This window comes from Rhinoderma darwinii, chromosome 8 (genome assembly GCF_050947455.1).
Source record: "Rhinoderma darwinii isolate aRhiDar2 chromosome 8, aRhiDar2.hap1, whole genome shotgun sequence".
Classification (NCBI taxonomy): Eukaryota; Metazoa; Chordata; class Amphibia; order Anura; family Rhinodermatidae; genus Rhinoderma; species Rhinoderma darwinii.
In genome coordinates this window covers 120,087,465-120,111,935 of record NC_134694.1, presented here as the reverse complement: position 1 = coordinate 120,111,935, position 24,471 = coordinate 120,087,465, and the positions used below count along the sequence as shown (strand labels likewise).

At 47.8% G+C, this 24,471-nt stretch overlaps 1 protein-coding gene across 6 annotated transcripts in view; it reads left to right on the top strand.

The window, feature by feature from the left end:
• The window catches only part of PCDH19 (protocadherin 19), a 174,126-nt gene that overhangs the window by 29,164 nt on the left and 120,491 nt on the right, over positions 1-24,471 (top strand). The window lies entirely within an intron of this gene.

The window sequence follows — 24,471 nt, the reverse complement described above, 5'->3', positions numbered from 1 at the left end:
TTTTACCAAAATTTTCATGCATAAGGAAACACACAATATCACAGTCAGTGGCTGATATGACTGAAATCAGGGGCTAGACCAATAATAGCCCCCCCTGAGCTATTGCTTCTATATATCTCCACACATAGAAAATACTGGTCACCACAGGTGTTAGGGCATGACCACACGTGGCGGATTTCCTCCGCAACTGTCCGCATCAATGCCGCACAGAATCTGTGTTGCAGATTCTGTGGCGGATCTGCCCAAAATGTTCAGTAAATTGATGCGGACTGGCCGCTGCGTACTGCGGTAAAAGTGCTTCCCTTCTCTCTATCAGTGCAGGATAGAGAGAAGGGACAGCACTTTCCCTAGTGAAAGTAAAATAATTTCATACTTACCGGCCGTTGTCTTGGTGACGCGTCCCTCTTTCGGCATCCAGCTCGACCTCCCTGGATGACGCGGCAGTCCATGTGACCGCTGCAGCCTGTGCTTGGCCTGTGATTGGCTGCAGCCGTCACTTAGACTGAAACGTCATCCTGGGTAGCCGGACTGGAGACAGAAGCAGGGAGTTCTCGGTAAGTATGAACTTCTATTTTTTTACAGGTTGCTATATATTGGGATCGGTAGTCACTGTCCAGGGTGCAGAAACAGTTACTGCCGATCGCTTAACACTTTCAGCACCCTGGACAGTGACTATTTACTGACGTCTCCTAGCAACGCTCCCGTAATTACGGGAGCCCCATTGACTTCCTCAGTCTGGCTGTAGATCTAGAAATACATAGGTCCAGCCAGAATGAAGAAATGTCATGTCAAAAAAGCAAGACGCATCCGCAGCACACATAACATGTGCATGACAGCTGCGGACTTCATTGCGGAAATTAGAATCTCCATTGAAGTCAATGGAGAAATTCCGCCATGAGTCCGCAACCAGTCCACCACAACTCCGCAACATCCATTGCATGCTGCGGACACCAAATTCCGCACTGCAGCCTATGCTCCGCAGCGGAATTTTCAGGCTCGTCTAAACGAACCCTGCTAAATAGAAGTGGAAGTCAATGGAGAAACGGCTCCGCTGCGGATTAACGCTGCGGAGTGTCCGCAGCAGAATTCAAGAGCAATTCCGCCACGTGTGGCTTTGCCCTAAGTGTGTAGCATTGCTGCCTTACCATGGGGAATAATCTGATCAGGAGCAATATCTGCACATCTGCTCAGTGGCTCCCCCAGTAAACATAGAAAAAAAAAAATCATCTAAATGTTAGCAATGAATGCGATGAAAATACAGTATAACGTGCAAAAAGATTTTAGATTTTCTCTCTCCTATTATTTGTTATTATATGTACATATTTATTGAGACTGTGTGTCTCCAGTTAAAAATATTATTATTATTATTATTATTATTAATAAATTGATATGGTGCAACTGTCAGTGGATTAGATTAATACATAACAAAATAAATATAAAACACATTGTAACCACATGAGAGGAGATATTTCAATAATATATATAAAAAACATAAAAAAATAATTGAAAAAAATGTAAGAGGCCGTCACATAAACTCATAACTCCCTTCTCCCACAATAGTAGTACAATATCCAGTTTCAGATCTAATCAATATATATTTTAGTGATAGTGATCCGGATTATTTGAATCTATTAAAATGTTTCCCTTCATCCAAATCCACACTAAGGTTTGTGTTATTATTGGCATCACAGAAATAGATGGTGCTTTAAATATACTCAAATTATAATTTACATATAATCCTCTTTGACCATGCAAATAATCCAAACAAACGATTACCGACATAATGAATGCAAAGAGAGAGCTAGAATGTAGATAATAATAAAAACACGTAAAATAATAATAAACATCATAATAATAATAATTAGTATTGTTACATAATATGTTACAATGCAATAGTTCTAAGGATTGTTAGTTTGTTTTTTTCCCCTGGAATTTGTGTATCTTAACATGTTGGCAAACACGTTTTTATGATACTGCAGTTTAAGCCTTCCCTGGTTTTCATATTGTGCAGATTCCATCTCATACAATCTCTAGATAAGACTAGATCCCCTACAGGTTGTGGGATAAATAGTAGCAGGTAAAGCCATAACAAGAAGTGATAGCAATTTTCTAAACAGCTTGTGCCACTCCTGATACTTGATGGATATTTAAAATTCAATATAGCCAATATCTTAGATGCTCAAACAATTCAGATTATTGTTTGGGAATGTAATGTAGGATCCCGCAGCTGTTATTTAATACAGGATCTGTTACTATAAGGGCATGACCACACGTGGCGGATTTCCTCCGCAACTGTCCGCATCAATGCCGCACAGAATCTGCGTTGCAGATTCTGCTGCGGATCTGCACAAAATGTGCAGTAAATTGATGCGGACTAGCTGCTGCGGACTGCGGTAAAAGTACTTCCCTTCTCCCTATCAGTGCAGGATAGAGAGAAGGGACAGCACTTTCCCTAGTGAAAGTCAAAGAAATTCATACTTACCGCCCGTTGTCTTGGTGACGCGTCCCTCCTTCGGCATCCAGCCCGATCTCCCTGGATGACGCGGCAGTCCATGTGACCGCTGCAGCCTGTTATTAGCCTGTGATTGGCTGCAGCCGTCACTTAGACTGAAACGTCATCCTGGGAGGCCGGACTGGAGACAGAAGCAGGGAGTTCTCGGTAAGTATGAACTTCATTTTTTTTTACAGATACATGTAGATTGGGATCGGTAGTCACTGTCCCGGGTGCAGAAACAGTTACTGCCGATCGCTTAACTCTTTCAGCACCCTGGACAGTGACTATTTACTGACGTCTCCTAGCAACGCTCCCGTCATTACGGGAGCCCCATTGACTTCCTCAGTCTGGCTGTAGACCTAGAAATACATAGGTCCAGCCAGAATGAAGAAATGTCAAGTTAAAAAAGCAATACGCATCCGCAGCACACATAACATGTGCATGACAGCTGCGGACTTCATTGCGGAACTTAGAATCTCCATTGAAGTCAATGGAGAAATTCCGCCATGAGTCCGCCACTGCTCCGCAACAGACAGAGCATGCTGCGGACACCAAATTCCACTCCGCAGCCTATGCTCCGCAGCGGAATTTTACGCCTCGTCTAAACGAACACTGCTAAATTAAAGTGTAAGTCAATGGACAAACGGCTCCGCTGCGGATTAACGCTGCGGAGTGTCCGCAGCGGAATTTAAGTGAAATTCCGCCACGTGTGAACCCAGCCTAATAGTACCCATACATACAAGAATATAACTACTATAATATTTTCCCTAGGTACAGGAATATTAATATTATAATACTGGCCCCTATATACAAGAATATAACTACTATAATACTGCCCCTATATACAAGAATATAACTACTATAATACTGCTCCTATATACAAGAATATAACTACTATAATACTGCTCCTATATACAAGAATATAACTACTATAACACTGCTCCCTATATACAAGAATATAACTACTATAATACTGCCCCCTATATACAAGAATATAACTACTATAATACTGCCCCCTATGTACAAGAATATAACTACTATAATACTGCCTCTTATATACAAGAATATAACTACTATAATACTGCTGCCTATATACAAGAATATAACTACTATAATACTGCCCCCTATATACAAGAATATAACTACTATAATACTGCTCCTATATACAAGAATATAACTACTATAATACTGCTCCTATATACAAGAATATAACTACTATAATACTGCCCCTATATACAAGAATATAACTACTATAATACTGCCCCCTGTATACAAGAATATAACTACTATAATACTGCCCCCTATATGCAAGAATATAACTACTATAATACTGCTCCTATATACAAGAATATAACTACTATAATACTGCCTCCTATATGCAAGAATATAACTACTATAATACTGCCCCTTATATACAAGAATATAACTACTATAATACTGCCCCCTATATACAGGAATATAACTACTATAATACTGCTCCTATATACAAGAATATAACTACTATAATACTGTCCTATATATATGAGAAAATAACTACTATAATACTGCTCCTATAAACAAGAATATAACTACTATATATAATACTGCCCCCTATATACAAGAATATAACTACTATAATACTGCTCCTATATACAAGAATATAACTACTATAATATTGTCCTCTATATACAAGAAAATGACTACTATAATACTGCTCCTATATACAAGAATATAACTACTATATATAATACTGCCCCCTATATACAAGAATATAACTACTATAATACTGCTCCTATATACAAGAATATAACTACTATAATACTGCCCCTATATACAAGAATATAACTACTATAATACTGCTCCCTATATACAAGAATATAACCACTATAATACTGCCCCCTATATACAAGAATATAACTACTATAATACTGCCCCCTACATACAAGAATATAATTACTATAATACTGCACCTATATACAAGAATAGAACTACTATAATACTGCTCCTATATACAAGAATATAACTACTATAATACTGCCTCTATATACAAGAATAGAACTACTATAATACTGCTCCTATATACAAGAATATAACTACTATAATACTGCCTCTATATACAAGAATAGAACTACTATAATACTGCCCCCTATATACAAGAATATAACTACTATAACACTGCTCCTATATACGAGAATATAACTACTATAATACTGCCTCCTATATACAAGAATATAACTACTATAATACTGCACCTATATACAAGAATATAACTACTATAATACTACCCCCTATATACAAGCATATAACTACTATAATACTGCCTCCTATATACAAGAATATAACTACTATAATACTACCCCCTATATACAAGCATATAACTACTATAATACTGGTCCTTATATACAAGAATATAACTACTATAATACTGCCCCTATATACAAGAATATAACTACTATAATACTGCTCCTATATACAAGAATATAACTACTATAATACTACCCCTATATACAAGAATATAACTACTATAATACTGCCCCTATATACAAGACTATAACTACTATAATACTGCCCCCTATATACAAGAATATAACTAATATAATACTGCCTCCTATATACAAGAATATAACAACTATAATACTGCCCCCTATATACAAGAAAATAACTACTATAATACTGCCACATATACAAGCATATAACTACTATAATACTGCTCCTATATACAAGAATATAACTACTATAATACTGCTCCTATGTACAAGACTATAACTACTATAATACTGCCCCCTATATACAAGAAAATAACTACTATAATACTGCTCCTATATACAAGAATATAAATACTATAATACTGCCCCCTATGTACAAGAATATAACTACTATAAGGGCATGGCCCCACGTGGCAGATTTCCTCCGCAACTGTCCGCATCAATGCCGCACAGAATCTGCGTTGCAGATTCTGCGGCGGATCTGCCCAAAATGTGCAGTAAATTGATGCGGATTAGCTGCTGCGGACTGCGGGAAAAGTGCTTCACTTCTTTCTATTCAGTGCAGGATAGAGAGAAGGGACAGCACTTTCCCTAGTGAAAATAAACGAATTTCATACTTACCGGCCGTTGTCTTGGTGACGCGTCCCTCTTTCAGCATCCAGCCCGACCTCCCTGGATGACGCGGCAGTCCATGTGACCGCTGCAGCCTGTGATTGGCTGCAGCCGTCACTTAGACTGAAACGTCATCCTGGGAAGCCGGACTGGAGAAAGAAGCAGGGAGTTCTCGGTAAGTATGAACTTCTATTTTTTTTACAGGTTGCTGTATATTGGGATCGGTAGTCACTGTCCAGGGTGCAGAAACAGTTACTGCCGATCGCTTAACTCTTTCAGCACCCTGGACAGTGACTATTTACTGACGTCGCCTAGCAACGCTCCCGTAATTACGGGAGCCACATTGACTTCCTCAGTCTGGCTGTAGACCTAGAAATACATAGGTCCAGCCAGAATGAAGAAATGTCATGTTAAAAAAGCAAGACGCATCCGCAGCACACATAACATGTGCATGACAGCTGCGGACTTCATTGCGGAACTTAGAATCTCCATTGAAGTCAATGGAGAAATTCCGCCATGAGTTCGCAACCAGTCCACCACTGTTCCGCAACAGACAGAGCATGCTGCGGACACCAAATTCCGCTCCGCAGCCTATGCTCCGCAGCGGAATTTTACGCATCGTCTAAACGAACACTTCTAAATAGAAGTGGAAGTCAATGCAGAAACGGCTCCGCTGCGGATTAACGCTGCGGAGTGTCCGCAGCGGAATTCAAGTGAAATTCCGCCACGTGTGAACCCATGTGGCGGAATTTTTCCGCTGCAAATGTTGGTGCAGATTTGGGGCAATTATGCAACGAATCTGCACCAACATTTGCATATTTGACAGCTAATTCAGATGTTGCAGATATCACAGCGGACTTACCACAGATTTCAGTTTTTGCATTGCAAAGGCTGAAATCCGCAGTGAAATTCTGCTTCTTCTCCGCAACGTCATGAGCTGCTGCGGAGGGAAAATTCTGCACCGCAGCCTGATTTCCACACAGTTATTTTCTGCAACATCTGAACTAAGTTTCCTAAAAATGTATAGAAAGAAATGTAAAAAACGACTGCTGCAGAATTCCACTGCGGACTGTCAACAGCGCAATTCCACAGCAATCGTGTGAACGTGCCCTAAGTCTTGCAATCATTTATATTGATAGGCAGTTTATCACATTAATGATCTACCCAAAGATTTAAGAAGCTTCTGTATTTAATCATATTATTTGCAAATACCTGCCTGAGCCTGTGAGGTTTTCTAATATGAAAAAGGTTTTGTTGCCTTTTAAAGATAAAATCCAATCTTCTTTGCTGTGAACTGAACAATACATTTCATTACGGCTTCTACAGATATAGAACTGAGTTCTTAAAAAAACATAGCGTAGGATTGAGCTTGCCGGATTATGCCATCTTTTGTAGTGGCAGGTGTATGCCAGAGGGCAGGTTTACAAATCCTTGTGTTATAAAATTGCATTAACCCAGCCCTAAGTCAGGTATGTACAATGCTATTAAGTTAACACACCTTCTGGCATCTTCTCAATGTAGTCAGACATCTGCCGGCTACGCGGAGAGACGGACTGTCCTATCTATTAGTTTGATGAAGGGTTACAAAAAATAACAACATTCATCTCTCCCTGCGTATTGACCTATAAAGTAGCGCGGTGGGTAATGGGCTCTGAAATGGCTGTACAGATTAAAATGGGTCAAACAAGATTGATTAAAAAAAAAGTTCATAGGAAGGAAACCATTTTCTAGTCTGCTGTGCTGTATTTAGCTCAATCTGCTGTTGTGAGGGGTTAGAATTGCTGAGAGACTCTGTACAATGAATTAAAGTACAACTTTGCTAACCTGTGGTCATGTTATAGTCGCCATATAGAATTAATCTTTATAAACAGTGCGGTCACTTTGTAATCTATGACATTACTTAGCTTGTCCTGATCCTGGCTTACGTACAGACTGTATTATACTTCAGAGCTGAACTCATGATTCTGCTGGTGGTGTCACTTTGTAATCCATGACATTACTTATCTTGTCCTGATCCTGAGTTACGAACAGCCTGTATTATACTTCAGAGCTGCACTCACTATTCTATTGGTGGAGTCACTGTGTACATACATTACATTACTTATCCTGTACTGATCCTGAGTTACATCCTGTATTATACTCCAAAGCTGCACTCACTATTCTGCTGGTGGAGTCACTGTGTACATACATTACATTACTTATCCTGTACTGATCCTGAGTTACATCCTGTATTATACTCCAGAGCTGCACTCACTATTCTATTGGTGGAGTCACTGTGTACGTACATTACATTACTTATCCTGTACTGATGATGAGTTATATCCTGTAAAATACTCCAGAGCTGTACTCACTATTCTGCTGGTGGAGTCACTGTGTACATACATTACATTAGTTATCCTGTACTGATCCGGAATTACATCCTGTATTATACTCCAGAGCTGCACTCACTATTCTGCTGGTGGAGTCACTGTGTACATATATTACATTACTTATCCTGTACTGATCCTGAGTTACATCCTGTATCTCTTTATTTTATATAAATTTACAAAACATAAACTGAAAAACAAATACATAACTAATTCCATATAACCAAAAAGTCACAACCCAATTCTTATAAACAAATTTTCTTATATACATCTCTGTATATGAGAAGAGAAAACGATACCAGACCCGGCCACATACACCCCACTCTTATATACTTACATCTACACTTCATCCGAAACTAAACAATAACTAGAATATATACAAACATCATATAAACGTAATCCAAAGTACCAACAGAAAATCCCCCGACCCGCGTCAACCAAGGGCCTAAAGAAACAACATAATAATGATAACAAATAAAATAATAATAATAATAACAAATAAAATAATAATAATAACAAAACCAATCCAAAATATAATAATACTAATCCCAATTTTTTTTTTTTTTTTTTTTTTTTTTTTATCCTTTTTTTTTTTTTTTTTTTTTTTTATATATATATATTTTTTAATCACACTATACACATCCTGACTTTCCCTAACCTTACCCTTCTTACCTAAACTCCACCACCCCAGCCAGCATCTCGCCTCATGTCCTCTCACGTCCGCATAGTCCAGATGCTGGCCCCCACCACCACACCCAACACCCCAGCCCAGCCCCCCGCCCCATGTCCTCCCATGTCCGCATAGTCCGGGGCTGGGTCAGGCAAACCCCCCCCCCGACCCCCTCCCAACCTATCTATTAGCCCCCTTAAGTCTATCCCTATTCTAACAACATTTCTACATTATAATACAATACACGTCACCAACCTGTCCAAATACCAAACCATATACAAAATACACCGTACCCGAAAGCACCAAGTTCGGTCGCTTGTAAACCTTTTTCCTGCCATTTCAATCCTAAACAAAACAAAAATCTTCCAGTGCTTACCTAGCCCATCACCAGATAGAGAGAAGGGAAAGCCCCCCCCCCAGCTCCCCCCCAGAGGCCAAGGTACCACGTCCACCGCTGCACCCTCCCTATCGCTTGCCCTATCTCCTTACCCTATTACTAACCCTTTCTTGACCCTATTGAAAGCTGACCCTATGCTGACCCTCACCTTTCCCTTATTCCGAGTCCTATCGCTATATTTTTTATTGGTGCCTCAGCGGAACGCAGACCCCCACCTCCAGTTGAGCACCGGTGACGACTCCCCCTCCCTCATGAAGGCAGACACATTAAGGCACCCAAAAGGAAAAGCCCCTCCAAAGACGAGAGGCTTTGGATGCTCCCAATCTGCCAACCTCCAAAGAATGCACCTTCACCAGGTCACCCATGATATTGCTAACAACCTCATCCACTAGGAGGATTTTCTTCTGGGTAGAAACTAGACATCGTGCATTCCACATAAAGTGCCTGACCACTATACTGACTAGAAACAAGGTGCAATGGTCCCTACCACCGAGGTCTCCGAACACTCCATAGGCCCACCCAGCATAGGAGAGGCTGGTTAGGCCTGGCCAACCAATGGAGGCTCCCACCCTTTTGTATACCTCTGTATTGAAAGGGCAATGAAGCAGGAAATGCTCCATGCTTTCCAGCACTCCGCCGCACTCCTCCCGGGGGCAATCCCGATCATCAGAGCTTCTGCACTTTAGATTGTCCCTCACATACAGTCTCCCATGGAAGCAACGCCAAGCCAGATCCCAAAACTTCTGGGGAATCCTCGCTGAATTTAAAAGTTTTAATCCCACCCCGAGGTCACTACTTGGGCAGTCTTTGAGCGCCAGGGGCTTCTGGAAGTGGGTCATCAGGACCCTCCTGTCAAGAAATTTTCTCGACATGGTCCTGATCTCCCACACCTCCAGACCCCACCGGCGAACAATCTTCAGCGCCAGGGTGGCATAAGCCGGGAGATGTCCGTGAGGTGTACGCAGGTCTTTCACTTGCCCTCCTCTCTCCCATTCCTGGAAGAAAGGCCGAAACCACCCCCTGCAGGAGGATATCCACCAAGGAGCCCTCTCTTGCCAGAGGTTTGCCAGGTTGATCTTAACAAAGGTGTTCACTAGGAACACCACCGGGTTAACCATACCTAACCCGCCTAGTGTCCTTGGTAGGTAAGTAACCTCCCTCTTGATTAGGTTGAGCCTGTTCCCCCATAACAGCTGGAAGAACAGGCTATAGACCCGAGTCCAGAGAGGTTCTGGCAAGATGCACACACTGCCCAGGTAAAGCAACATGGGCACCAGGTAGGCCTTGGCCAAGTGAACCCTTTCCCTCAGGGTTAAGGACCAACCCTTCCATTGGTCGACCTTCTGGGCAACTAGATTCAGCCTATCCTCCCAGTTCTTCTTGGGGTAATCACCCGGGCCAAATTCGACTCCTAAGATCTTAGCAGACCCCTGAGGCTCTGGAAGGGTGTCCGGGAGATCAAAACCAGGATCTCCTCCTCCCAGCCAGAGACTTTTGCACTTATCCCGGTTGATCTTGGACCCAGATGCCAATGAGTAACGCTCCACTTCCGACATCACCCACTCTGCCTCCCCTCTCGAGGAGACAAAAATGGAGACGTCGTCTGCGTACGCAACCACCCTCTGAGTGGCCTCCGGCCCCTCCAGGCCGGCCCCGACTCCCGCCAATGGCCCACGATCGATCCTTTTAAGAAAAGGATCAATTGCGAACGCATATAGCAAAGGGCTCAAGGGACAACCCTGGCGGACACCAGACCCAACCTCAAAGGGGGTTCCAACCCAACCGTTCACCAGCGCAAAAGTCTCAGCCCCAGTGTATAAGGTCTGTAGCCAATTGACAAACCCCCCCGGTAGGCCGTACCTCAGAAGGACCGACCAGAGGTACTCGTGGTCCACCCGGTCAAAAGCCTTGGCCTGGTCCAAGGACAGGATGTACCCCTCCCACCGACCAGAATTTCCCTGCTCCACTGCCTCTCTGACACTGAGGACAGCACTAAATGTGCTGCGGCCTGGAACAGAGCAATGCTGGACCGGCGAAAGGAGCCGGGATGCAAACTTCACCAGCCGATTAAACAGCACCTTTGCGAGAACCTTTCTGTCCGTATTGAGCAGCGCTATGGGACGCCAATTCTCAATACGGGTCGAGTCTTTACCCTTCGATAAAACGATCAAGGCCGACCTCCTCATTGACATTGGCAAAGTACCCGAGGAAAGGCACTCATTAAACACCTCAGTCAAGAGGGGAACTAGGGTTCCTTTAAAAGTCTTATAAAACTCGGATGTTAAGCCATCCGGCCCTGGCGATTTTTTGAGGGCAAGCCCATCAATCGCCAATCCCACTTCCTCTTCCTTGATCGAATCTATCAAAACACCGAGAGAGGGGTCTACCCCTGGCTCAGGGATGGTTTCAGCCAGGAAAGCCGACATCTCGTCTCGGTTTGGATCTTGCTTCCCCAAGAGGTGCGAGTAGAAGGATCTGACGACCTCCAAGATCCCTGATTTGGATCTCTTCAGAGATCCTGTACTATCAATCAGTCCTGTCACAACCTTACGACTCACTGACATCTTACAGTTCCTGTAGGGGTCGGGCGAGCGGTACCTCCCGAAATCCCTCTCAAGAACTAAAGATGTGTGCCTATCATACTGACACCTCCTGAGCAAAGCTTTCACCACGGAGATCTCCTCCCCACTACCCCCGGTTGAGACCAGATGTTCGAGTTTCCTCCTCAGTTCCTGATATAGGCGGTACCTACTCATGGACCTGAGGCTCGAGAGCCTGCGGAAAAATCCTGCCACCCGGACTTTAAACAACTCCCACCACTCAGACTTAGTACCACTGAGATCCAACAAAGGTACCTGGCTCTGAAGAAAATCCTCAAAGGCCTGTCTTATCTCCGCTTCTTCCAAGAGAGTAGAATTCAGCCTCCATATACCTCTTCCCATCTGGAGGGACTCTGCAATGTTCAAAGAGAAAATAATCATACAGTGATCGGAGAACTCCACCTCAACAACGGACACTGGTGAAGAGATGGCTTCCTCCTTCAAAAAAAACCTGTCTATCCTAGACCTACAACTACCTCTACGATAGGTGAAACCCGAGTGGCCTGGGGTATGCCTGATGTGGATATCCACCAGGCGAGCATCGCTAACTATATTTTTTAATGCTACACTATCGTAGGTCAATTTTTTATCCCCGGAACCTCCTCTATCTCGGGGCCTCACGACAGTATTGAAGTCCCCTCCAAAGATAACTTGTCGACCTGAAAAAAGGAAAGGCTTAATCCTCATGAAGAGACTTTTACGGTCCCATTTGCTCTGGGGTCCGTATATATTGATTAGTCTTAATTCCTGTCCCCTCATGAGGACATCTAAGATCAAGCACCTCCCCATTTCTAACTCAATCATCCGTCGGCATGTTACCGGTGCGGTGAAAAGGACCGCCACTCCGCTATAGGGCTCAGCCGCAAGAGACCAGTAGGAGGGCCCGCGTCGCCACTCCCTCCTAGATTTAACGACATCTGCCAAAAGTGACAGCCTGGTCTCCTGCAAAAACAAAATGTCGGCTTCAACTCGGCCAAGAAAATCAAAGGCTGCAAATCTCGCCCTATCTGACTTAATGCTGGCAACGTTAATTGATGCCAGCGTCAACGGAGTGGGTGCCGCCATCATGGATGTTTGAGTTAGACGGCTTTCTTCTTCCCACCCCCCCCTCTATCTGATGAGGACCCCCCTTCTTTGCCTCGCTTCTTGCAAACTGAGGAGTCCATATTCACCACCCTATTCCCATCTTCATCCCCAAGTACCGGGTCAACCTCCCCCTCTGGGGGCAACGGCCCCTGCAGCAGGGGAGGCTCAACGACTCTAGGGTGCCCTACCATGCCCTCCCTCTTAGTATGAGAGGCTGGAATGTCCACGAGAGCATGGTATCGATCAGTAGAGCGCACCAGGGGGGTACAGGATTTACCTTCCTGGGCCAGGGCGGGGCCAGATGTATTTGGCCCTTGGGTTTTGCCCGGTGTCCCTTTTGCTGTAGGCTGAGTCCTCTCTTCCTCTCCCACACTTTCATAGTGGGAGGACTGAGAGTCCTCAGCCCTCTGCTCCCTTTGGATCCTCCTCATCTCCCCATTCAATTCGGCCTCCCCAGGGGCATCAGATTCAGGGGGGGCATCCAGATCCGAATCAGAGGTTGTCCCAGTTTCCTGGAGCGCCCTCCAAATCCTCTCCTTCCTTCGCTTCTCCGCCCTTCTCTGGCGAGAAGGGGGACCCTTCTTTGCATTCTTCCCTTGCCCCTGTGCCCCATCGTCCCTGCCCGCACCCTCACCCACGGAGGCCTCCCTCCTTTCATCCTCCGCAGGTTTGGAACAAGCATTGACAACAGAGCGAGGACACCGACTGAACGGGTGACCTAAGTCACCACACAGGTTGCACCGAATACGGTCACACGATGCGGCTAGATGACCAATCCCCCCACAATGAGCACACTTCTGCACCTTGCAGCCTGCACTCAAATGTGAGGGGTCGCCACACCGGTGACACAACTTCGGCTGCCCCTGGTAGAAGACAAGGATCCGATCTCTTCCCAGGAAAGCAGACGATGGTATGTGGGACACCGTCTGTCCCAGACGCTTTAATTTAACCATGAACGTCCAGGCCCCTGACCAGATGCCAAACTCATCCATGTTCTTCCGTGGCATCTCTACTACCTCTCCGTACCTTCCCAACCAGGTCATGATATCAATACAAGAGAGTGACTCATTACGGGTAAGAACGGTCACTCTCTTGGGACCACTTTGGCGAGAAATTGCTTGTGCAGCAAAGTCTCGCCAGCCAGGCTCGTCCTTCATCAGCTCGTAGTTCCCCCAGAAGACCTCAAGGCCCCCTAGGTGAACAAAGCTGATGTCAAACTCGACTGAGCCATGAGGATGTATCAAGGCAAAGATGTCACTCGCCTTGAAGCCCATCCCCAGCAGCAGCTCCACCACCCTCTTTCTGGGAGGGCACGCATCATTGCCACGCCACCGGAGACGGACCACATTCCTCCTGGCTACAGCCTGCCCGGCTGTTGGGAGCGACCACTGATCTCCTCGTTGCTCTCGGAAGGCATTTAGACCATATCTGTCTATCCAGAAAGACAGGTCCTTCTGCACTCCCCCTATGGTTAGGGTTTGCTTTCCCTCTCTTAAAGCGTCCAAGAGACGTTGTTGCAAGTTACCGTCCCCGGACCTTGAGGATGAAGATGGGTGGGCCCGCTGTCCCCCCGCTGCCACACCAGCATAAGACCTGCCGGATGTCACAGCAAGAGGAGCGCCAGGCCCATTGCCCCTGGTTGATACCCCATCCCCACCACCCACAGACACAGCACTCAACACCCCATTACCAGCAGACACTCCAGCAACTTTATTTACAGACACCTGCATACCCCCAGCAGTTTCCACATCCACAGCCGCAACTTTTTTATTTAACCCACCAGGTCCCCCTGCAGTCATCCTTCTGGCCAGGCCTGGTTCTATGTTATGCATTTTTTCTGTACATTTTGTGTGGGTAGACACTGCTTCAGTCTCCGCATCATCAGGCACCTTTGCAGGGACGCCACCAGATGTTATAAGCGATGTCCCCGCTGTGCCCTCCGCCTCATTAACCTCCATCTGTTCTATGCGCGGAACATTTTTGGGAAAGGGGCCACCGTCGCCCCCGACGCCAGCAGCCCCCTTCTCGCCTACACCACTTTTCAGCGATGCGGACGAAGGAGCCACTGACGTCACTGGAGCCGCCTCCGGCGCCGGACTACTCCCCCCTCCCACAGAGGAGTGGCCAACAGAGCCGGAGCCCCCTCTGTGACCGCCCTTGTCCGGAACGTATGACGGCTTTACTGCAACACCGACAGACTTCCGGCTTTCAGACACCACATCCGGTTTCTGGTTTACCCGTTCTCCCGACCCCTGACTCGCATCAAAGACCAGTTTCCCGGGCTCGCCATTCACCGGACACGGGGACACACCCCCTGGTGTCACCAGGCCACCAGTACCGCCCCCTTTGCAGGGGTTGGCATCCGGCGCCATTTTGACCACCACGTGTTCTAATGCCGGACCCGTAACACTCTCCCCGCATTCCCGCTCCAGCCCCACTGCAGAGGCTTGAGCTGTGGGTCTTGCGGGACCTGCGCCCTGATCCTGACTGTCATCTGGCTCAGAGCACAGGAAGGATCTTGCTGTATACACAAGTTTAAATGAACCTTTATCAGATTTTTTTTCTTTTTCCTTTTTTTTCTTCTTAAATTTTTTTTTCTTTTCCTTTTCCTCCTCTGCGGGTAACTCCGCACCGAAACAAAATCCCTGGAAGGATACCGGCGACTCCACATTACGGATCTGAGTGAGTAATCCTGGAGGCCGCTCACTGTCAGTTTCAAAACACTCCTGATTATTCCCAGCTGTGAGTCCACCCTCCTCCTCCTCACTGCTCCTGGGTGCCTCAGAATCTGTGCCTTCTCTGGACTTTACATTCTCACTCTCCATTGTCTCCACCACATTTTCCTTTGCTGTGTCTTCCTCCATACATTCTATTTTTATAGGTGCTGCCATCTCGGCAAACCTCTCTTCGTTTTTTAACTTTTCTCCAAACACCCCTCCGCCTGCTAAAATCTCCTCACGTCTCTCTTCCACTTCTTTTATTTCCTCCAACAAGGATTTCACATTTAAACGGTATCGGGACCTCTTACCTCCTGTGGCTTTTGCAGCCCTTCCTCTGGCGACCGCCAAGTCCGCACGGAGCCGTTGCAGCGACTTCCTGAGGTCCCGATACTCCTCCAAACGCATAGCCAGACGGGAGCTGAAGTTCTCCACCGTCTCTCCGGTCCTCAGCTGTCCCCATTCCTCCACACGACCGTCATCCAAATGTCCGGACAGTGCTGGTCCTTCTCCAGACGACAACACCTCTATCACCATGCCGGACCGCGTCTCCATACCCTTATCCAGGGTTCCAGCCACGGGGGGAGCCAGGACAGCCTTGCCCCGAGATGATCTCCTCACCCCCGCGACCGTTTGCATATTCCCAGCCAGCTGGGATGACCCTCTACCCCCCGCTGGCATGCTCCGGGAGGTAGAGGTCTGAGGCTCCATCCTAGGATGGAACCCCCCTCAGGGTACTTTCCAAGCCCAGGCAGATGGTATGAGGCCTGGGCAGATAGGATAAGGAAAGTCCCTGGATCCAAGGCCTGCACGGAAGTCTCAGCAGCTCTCTCCAAACGTCCTACTCCACCCACTCCAGAGCTGCACTGACTATTCTGCTGGTGGAGTCACTGTGTACATACATTACATTACTTATCCTGTGCTGATCCTGAGTTATATCCTGTATTATACTCCAGAGCTGCACTCACTATTCTGCTGGTGGAGTCACTGTGTACATACATTACATTACTTATCCTGTGCTGATCCTGAGTTACATCCTGTATCTCTTTATTTTATATAAATTTACAAAACATAAACTGAAAAACAAATACATAACTAATTCCATATAACCAAAAAGTCACAACCCAATTCTTATAAACAAATTTTCTTATATACATCTCTGTATATGAGAAGAGAAAACTATACCAGACCCGGCCACATACACCCCACTCTTATATACTTACATCTACACTTCATCCGAAACTAAACAATAGCTAGAATATATACAAACATCATATAAACGTCATCAAAAGTACTAACAGAAAATCCCCCGACCCGCGTCAACCAAGGGCCTAAAGAAACAACATAATAATGATGATAATAATAATAATCTAACAACATAATAATAACAAATAAAATAATAATAATAACAAAAACAATCCAAAATATAATAATACTAATCCCAATTTTTTTTTTTTTTTTTCATATATTTTTTTTTACATTTTTTTTTTTTTTTTTTTTAAATCACACTATACACATCCTTACTTTCCTTAACCTTACCCTTCTTACCTAAACTCCACCACCCCAGCCAGCATCTCGCCTCATGTCCTCTCACGTCCGCATAGTCCAGATGCTGGCCCCCACCACCACACCCAACACCCCAGCCCAGCCCCCCGCCCCATGTCCTCCCATGTCCGCATAGTCCGGGGCTGGGTCAGGCAAACCCCCCCCCCCCCCGACCCCTCCCAACCTATCTATTAACCCCCTTAAGTCTATCCCTATTCTAACAACATTTTTACAATATAATACAATACACATCACCAACTTGTCCAAATACCAAACCATATACAAAATACACCGTACCCGAAAGCACCAAGTTCGGTCGCTTGTAAACCTTTTTCCTGCCATTTCAATCCTAAACAAAACAAAAATCTTCCTGTGCTTACCTAGCCCATCACCAGATAGAGAGAAGGGAAAGCCCCCCCCCAGCACCCCCCCAGAGGCCAAGGTACCACGTCCACCGCTGCACCCTCCCTATCGCTTGCCCTATCTCCTTACCCTATTACTAGCCCTTTCTTGACCCTATTGAAAGCTGACCCTATGCTGACCCTCACCTTTCCCTTATTCCGAGCCCTATCGCTATATTTTTTTTGGTGCCTCAGCGGAACGCAGACCCCCACCTCCAGTTGAGCACCAGTGACGACCCCCCCCTCCCTCATGAAGGCAGACACATTAAGGCACCCAAAAGGAAAAGCCCCTCCAAAGACGAGAGGCTTTGGATGCTCCCAATCTGCCAACCTCCAAAGAATGCACCTTCACCAGGTCACCCATGATATTGCTAACAACCTCATCCACTAGGAGGATTTTCTTCTGGGTAGAAACTAGACATCGTGCATTCCACATAAAGTGCCTGACCACTATACTGACTAGAAACAAGGTGCAATGGTCCCTACCACCGAGGTCTCCGAACACTCCATAGGCCCACCCAGCATAGGAGAGGCTGGTTAGGCCTGGCCAACCAATGGAGGCTCCCACCCTTTTGTATACCTCTGTATTGAAAGGGCAATGAAGCAGGAAATGCTCCATGCTTTCCAGCACTCCGCCGCACTCCTCCCGGGGGCAATCCCGATCATCAGAGCTTCTGCACTTTAGATTGCCCCTCACATACAGTCTCCCATGGAAGCAACGCCAAGCCAGATCCCAAAACTTCTGGGGAATCCTCGCTGAATTTAAAAGTTTTAATCCCACCCCGAGGTCACTACTTGGGCAGTCTTTGAGCGCCAGGGGCTTCTGGAAGTGGGTCATCAGGACCCTCCTGTCAAGAAATTTTCTCGACATGGTCCTGATCTCCCACACCTCCAGACCCCACCGGCGAACAATCTTCAGCGCCAGGGTGGCATAAGCCGGGAGATGTCCGTGAGGTGTACGCAGGTCTTTCACTTGCCCTCCTCTCTCCCATTCCTGGAAGAAAGGCCGAAACCACCCCCTGCAGGAGGATATCCACCAAGGAGCCCTCTCTTGCCAGAGGTTTGCCAGGTTGATCTTAACAAAGGTGTTCACTAGGAACACCACCGGGTTAACCATACCTAACCCGCCTAGTGTCCTTGGTAGGTAAGTAACCTCCCTCTTGATTAGGTTGAGCCTGTTCCCCCATAACAGCTGGAAGAACAGGCTATAGACCCGAGTCCAGAGAGGTTCTGGCAAGATGCACACACTGCCCAGGTAAAGCAACATGGGCACCAGGTAGGCCTTGGCCAAGTGAACCCTTTCCCTCAGGGTTAAGGACCAACCCTTCCATTGGTCGACCTTCTGGGCAACTAGATTCAGCCTATCCTCCCAGTTCTTCTTGGGGTAATCACCCGGGCCAAATTCGACTCCTAAGATCTTAGCAGACCCCTGAGGCTCTGGAAGAGTGTCCGGGAGATCAAAACCAGGATCTCCTCCTCCCAGCCAGAGACTTTTGCACTTATCCCGGTTGATCTTGGACCCAGATGCCAACGAGTAACGCTCCACTTCCGACATCACCCACTCTGCCTCCCCTCTCGAGGAGACAAAAATGGAGACGTCGTCTGCGTACGCAACCACCCTCTGAGTGGCCTCCGGCCCCTCCAGGCCGGCCCCGACTCCCGCCAATGGCCCACGATCGATCCTTTTAAGAAAAGGATCAATTGCGAACGCATATAGCAAAGGGCTCAAGGGACAACCCTGGCGGACACCAGACCCAACCTCAAAGGGGGTTCCAACCCAACCGTTCACCAGCGCAAAAGTCTCAGCCCCAGTGTATAAGGTCTGTAGCCAATTGACAAACCCCCCCGGTAGGCCGTACCTCAGAAGGACCGACCAGAGGTACTCGTGGTCCACCCGGTCAAAAGCCTTGGCCTGGTCCAAGGACAGGATGTACCCCTCCCACCGACCAGAATTTCCCTGCTCCACTGCCTCTCTGACACTGAGGACAGCACTAAATGTGCTGCGGCCTGGAACAGAGCAATGCTGGACCGGCGAAAGGAGCCGGGATGCAAACTTCACCAGCCGATTAAACAGCACCTTTGCGAGAACCTTTCTGTCCGTATTGAGCAGCGCTATGGGACGCCAATTCTCAATACGGGTCGAGTCTTTACCCTTCGATAAAACGATCAAGGCCGACCTCCTCATTGACATTGGCAAAGTACCCGAGGAAAGGCACTCATTAAACACCTCAGTCAAGAGGGGAACTAGGGTTCCTTTAAAAGTCTTATAAAACTCGGATGTTAAGCCATCCGGCCCTGGCGATTTTTTGAGGGCAAGCCCATCAATCGCCAATCCAACTTCCTCTTCCTTGATCGAGTCTATCAAAACACCGAGAGAGGGGTCTACCCCTGGCTCAGGGATGGTTTCAGCCAGGAAAGCCGACATCTCGTCTCGGTTTGGATCTTGCTTCCCCAAGAGGTGCGAGTAGAAGGATCTGACGACCTCCAAGATCCCTGATTTGGATCTCTTCAGAGATCCTGTACTATCAATCAGTCCTGTCACAACCTTACGACTCACTGACATCTTACAGTTCCTGTAGGGGTCGGGCGAGCGGTACCTCCCGAAATCCCTCTCAAGAACTAAAGATGTGTGCCTATCATACTGACACCTCCTGAGCAAAGCTTTCACCACGGAGATCTCCTCCCCACTACCCCCGGTTGAGACCAGATGTTCGAGTTTCCCCCTCAGTTCCTGATATAGGCGGTACCTACTCATGGACCTGAGGCTTGAGAGCCTGCGGAAAAATCCTGCCACCCGGACTTTAAACAACTCCCACCACTCAGACTTAGTACCACTGAGATCCAACAAAGGTACCTGGCTCTGAAGAAAATCCTCAAAGGCCTGTCTTATCTCCGCTTCTTCCAAGAGAGTAGAATTCAGCCTCCATATACCTCTTCCCATCTGGAGGGACTCTGCAATGTTCAAAGAGAAAATAATCATACAGTGATCGGAGAACTCCACCTCAACAACGGACACTGGTGAAGAGATGGCTTCCTCCTTCAAAAAAAACCTGTCTATCCTAGACCTACAACTACCTCTACGATAGGTGAAACCCGAGTGGCCTGGGGTATGCCTGATGTGGATATCCACCAGGCGAGCATCGCTAACTATATTTTTTAATGCTACACTATCATAGGTCAATTTTTTATCTCCGGAACCTCCTCTATCTCGGGGCCTCACGACAGTATTGAAGTCCCCTCCAAAGATAACTTGTCGACCTGAAAAAAGGAAAGGCTTAATCCTCATGAAGAGACTTTTACGGTCCCATTTGCTCTGGGGTCCGTATATATTGATTAGTCTTAATTCCTGTCCCCTCATGAGGACATCTAAGATCAAGCACCTCCCCATTTCTAACTCAATCATCCGTCGGCATGTTACCGGTGCGGTGAAAAGGACCGCCACTCCGCTATAGGGCTCAGCCGCAAGAGACCAGTAGGAGGGCCCGCGTCGCCACTCCCTCCTAGATTTAACGACGTCTGCCAAAAGTGACAGCCTGGTCTCCTGCAAAAACAAAATGTCGGCTTCAACTCGGCCAAGAAAATCAAAGGCTGCAAATCTCGCCCTATCTGACTTAATGCTGGCAACGTTAATTGATGCCAGCGTCAACGGAGTGGGTGCCGCCATCATGGATGTTTGAGTTAGACGGCTTTCTTCTTCCCACCCCCTCCTCTATCTGATGAGGACCCCCCTTCTTTGCCTCGCTTCTTGCAAACTGAGGAGTCCATACTCACCACCCTATTCCCATCTTCATCCCCAAGTTCCGGGTCAACCTCCCCCTCTGGGGGCAACGGCCCCTGCAGCAGGGGAGGCTCAACGACTCTAGGGTGCCCTACCATGCCCTCCCTCTTAGTATGAGAGGCTGGAATGTCCACGAGAGCATGGTATCGATCAGTAGAGCTCACCAGGGGGGTACAGGATTTACCTTCCTGGGCCAGGGCGGGGCCAGATGTATTTGGCCCATGGGTTTTGCCCGGTGTCCCTTTTGCTGTAGGCTGAGTCCTCTCTTCCTCTCCCACACTTTCATAGTGGGAGGACTGAGAGTCCTCAGCCCTCTGCTCCCTTTGGATCCTCCTCATCTCCCCGTTCAATTCGGCCTCCCCAGGGGCATCAGCTTCAGGGGGGGCATCCAGATCCGAATCAGAGGTCGTCCCAGTTTCCTGGAGCGCCCTCCAAATCCTCTCCTTCCTTCGCTTCTCCGCCCTTCTCTGGCGAGAAGGGGGACCCTTCTTTGCATTCTTCCCTTGCCCCTGTGCCCCATCGTCCCTGCCCGCACCCTCACCCACGGAGGCCTCCCTCCTTTCATCCTCCGCAGGTTTGGAACAGGCATTGACAACAGAGCGAGGACACCGACTGAACGGGTGACCTAAGTCACCACACAGGTTGCAGCGAATACGGTCACACGATGCGGCTAGATGACCAATCCCCCCACAATGAGCACACTTCTGCACCTTGCAGCCTGCACTCAAATGTGAGGGGTCGCCACACCGGTGACACAACTTCGGCTGCCCCTGGTAGAAGACAAGGATCCGATCTCTTCCCAGGAAAGCAGACGATGGTATGTGGGACACCGTCTGTCCCAGACGCTTTAGTTTAACCATGAACGTCCAGGCCCCTGACCAGATGCCAAACTCATCCATGTTCTTCCGTGGCATCTCTACTACCTCTCCGTACCTTCCCAACCAGGTCATGATATCAATACAAGAGAGTGACTCGTTACGGGTAAGAACGGTCACTCTCTTGGGACCACTTTGGCGAGAAATTGCTTGTGCAGCAAAGTCTCGCCAGCCAGGCTCGTCCTTCATCAGCTCGTAGTTCCCCCAGAAGACCTCAAGGCCCCTTAGGTGAACAAAGCTGATGTCAAACTCGACCGAGCCATGAGGATGTATCAAGGCAAAGATGTCACTCGCCTTGAAGCCCATCCCCAGCAGCAGCTCCACCACCCTCTTTCTGGGAGGGCACGCATCATTGCCACGCCACCGGAGACGGACCACATTCCTCCTGGCTACAGCCTGCCCGGCTGTTGGGAGCGACCACTGATCTCCTCGTTGCTCTCGGAAGGCATTTAGACCATATCTGTCTATCCAGAAAGACAGGTCCTTCTGCACTCCCCCTATGGTTAGGGTTTGCTTTCCCTCTCTTAAAGCGTCCAAGAGACGTTGTTGCAAGTTACCGTCCCCGGACCTTGAGGATGAAGATGGGTGGGCCCGCTGTCCCCCCGCTGCCACACCAGCATAAGACCTGCCGGATGTCACAGCAAGAGGAGCGCCAGGCCCATTGCCCCTGGTTGATACCCCATCCCCACCACCCACAGACACAGCACTCAACACCCCATTACCAGCAGACACTCCAGCATCTTTATTTACAGACACCTGCATACCCCCAGCAGTTCCCACATCCACAGCCGCAACTTTTTTATTTAACCCACCAGGTCCCCCTGCAGTCATCCTTCTGGCCAGGCCTGGTTCTATGTTATGCATTTTTTCTGTACATTTTGTGTGGGTAGACACTGCTTCAGTCTCCGCATCATCAGGCACCTTTGCAGGGACGCCACCAGATGTTATAAGCGATGTCCCCGCTGTGCCCTCCGCCTCATTAACCTCCATCTGTTCTATGCGCGGAACATTTTTGGGAAAGGGGCCACCGTCGCCCCCGACGCCAGCAGCCCCCTTCTCGCCTACACCACTTTTCAGCGATGCGGACGAAGGAGCCACTGACGTCACTGGAGCCGCCTCCGGCGCCGGACCACTCCCCCCTCCCACAGAGGAGTGGCCAACAGAGCCGGAGCCCCCTCTGTGACCGCCCTTGTCCGGAACGTATGACGGCTTTACTGCAACACCGACAGACTTCCGGCTTTCAGACACCACATCCGGTTTCTGGTTTACCCGTTCTCCCGACCCCTGACTCGCATCAAAGACCAGTTTCCCGGGCTCGCCATTCACCGGACACGGGGACACACCCCCTGGCGTCACCAGGCCACCAGTACCGCCCCCTTTGCAGGGGTTGGCATCCGGCGCCATTTTGACCACCACGTGTTCTAATGCCGGACCCGTAACACTCTCCCCGCATTCCCGCTCCAGCCCCACTGCAGAGGCTTGAGCTGTGGGTCTTGCGGGACCTGCGCCCTGATCCTGACTGTCATCTGGCTCAGAGCACAGGAAGGATCTTGCTGTATACACAAGTTTAAATGAACCTTTATCAGATTTTTTTTCTTTTTCCTTTTTTTTCTTCTTAAATTTTTTTTTCTTTTCCTTTTCCTCCTCTGCGGGTAACTCCGCACCGAAACAAAATCCCTGGAAGGATACCGGCGACTCCACATTACGGATCTGAGTGAGTAATCCTGGAGGCCGCTCACTGTCAGTTTCAAAACACTCCTGATTATTCCCAGCTGTGAGTCCACCCTCCTCCTCCTCACTGCTCCTGGGTGCCTCAGAATCTGTGCCTTCTCTGGACTTTACATTCTCACTCTCCATTGTCTCCACCACATTTTCCTTTGCTGTGTCTTCCTCCATACATTCTATTTTTATAGGTGCTGCCATCTCGGCAAACCTCTCTTCGTTTTTTAACTTTTCTCCAAACACCCCTCCGCCTGCTAAAATCTCCTCACGTCTCTCTTCCACTTCTTTTATTTCCTCCAACAAGGATTTCACATTTAAACGGTATCGGGACCTCTTACCTCCTGTGGCTTTTGCAGCCCTTCCTCTGGCGACCGCCAAGTCCGCACGGAGCCGTTGCAGCGACTTCCTGAGGTCCCGATACTCCTCCAAACGCATAGCCAGACGGGAGCTGAAGTTCTCCACCGTCTCTCCGGTCCTCAGCTGTCCCCATTCCTCCACACGACCGTCATCCAAATGTCCGGACAGTGCTGGTCCTTCTCCAGACGACAACACCTCTATCACCATGCCGGACCGCGTCTCCATACCCTTATCCAGGGTTCCAGCCACGGGGGGAGCCAGGACAGCCTTGCCCCGAGATGATCTCCTCACCTCCGCGACCGTTTGCATATTCCCAGCCAGCTGGGATGACCCTCTACCCCCCGCTGGCATGCTCCGGGAGGTAGAGGTCTGAGGCTCCATCCTAG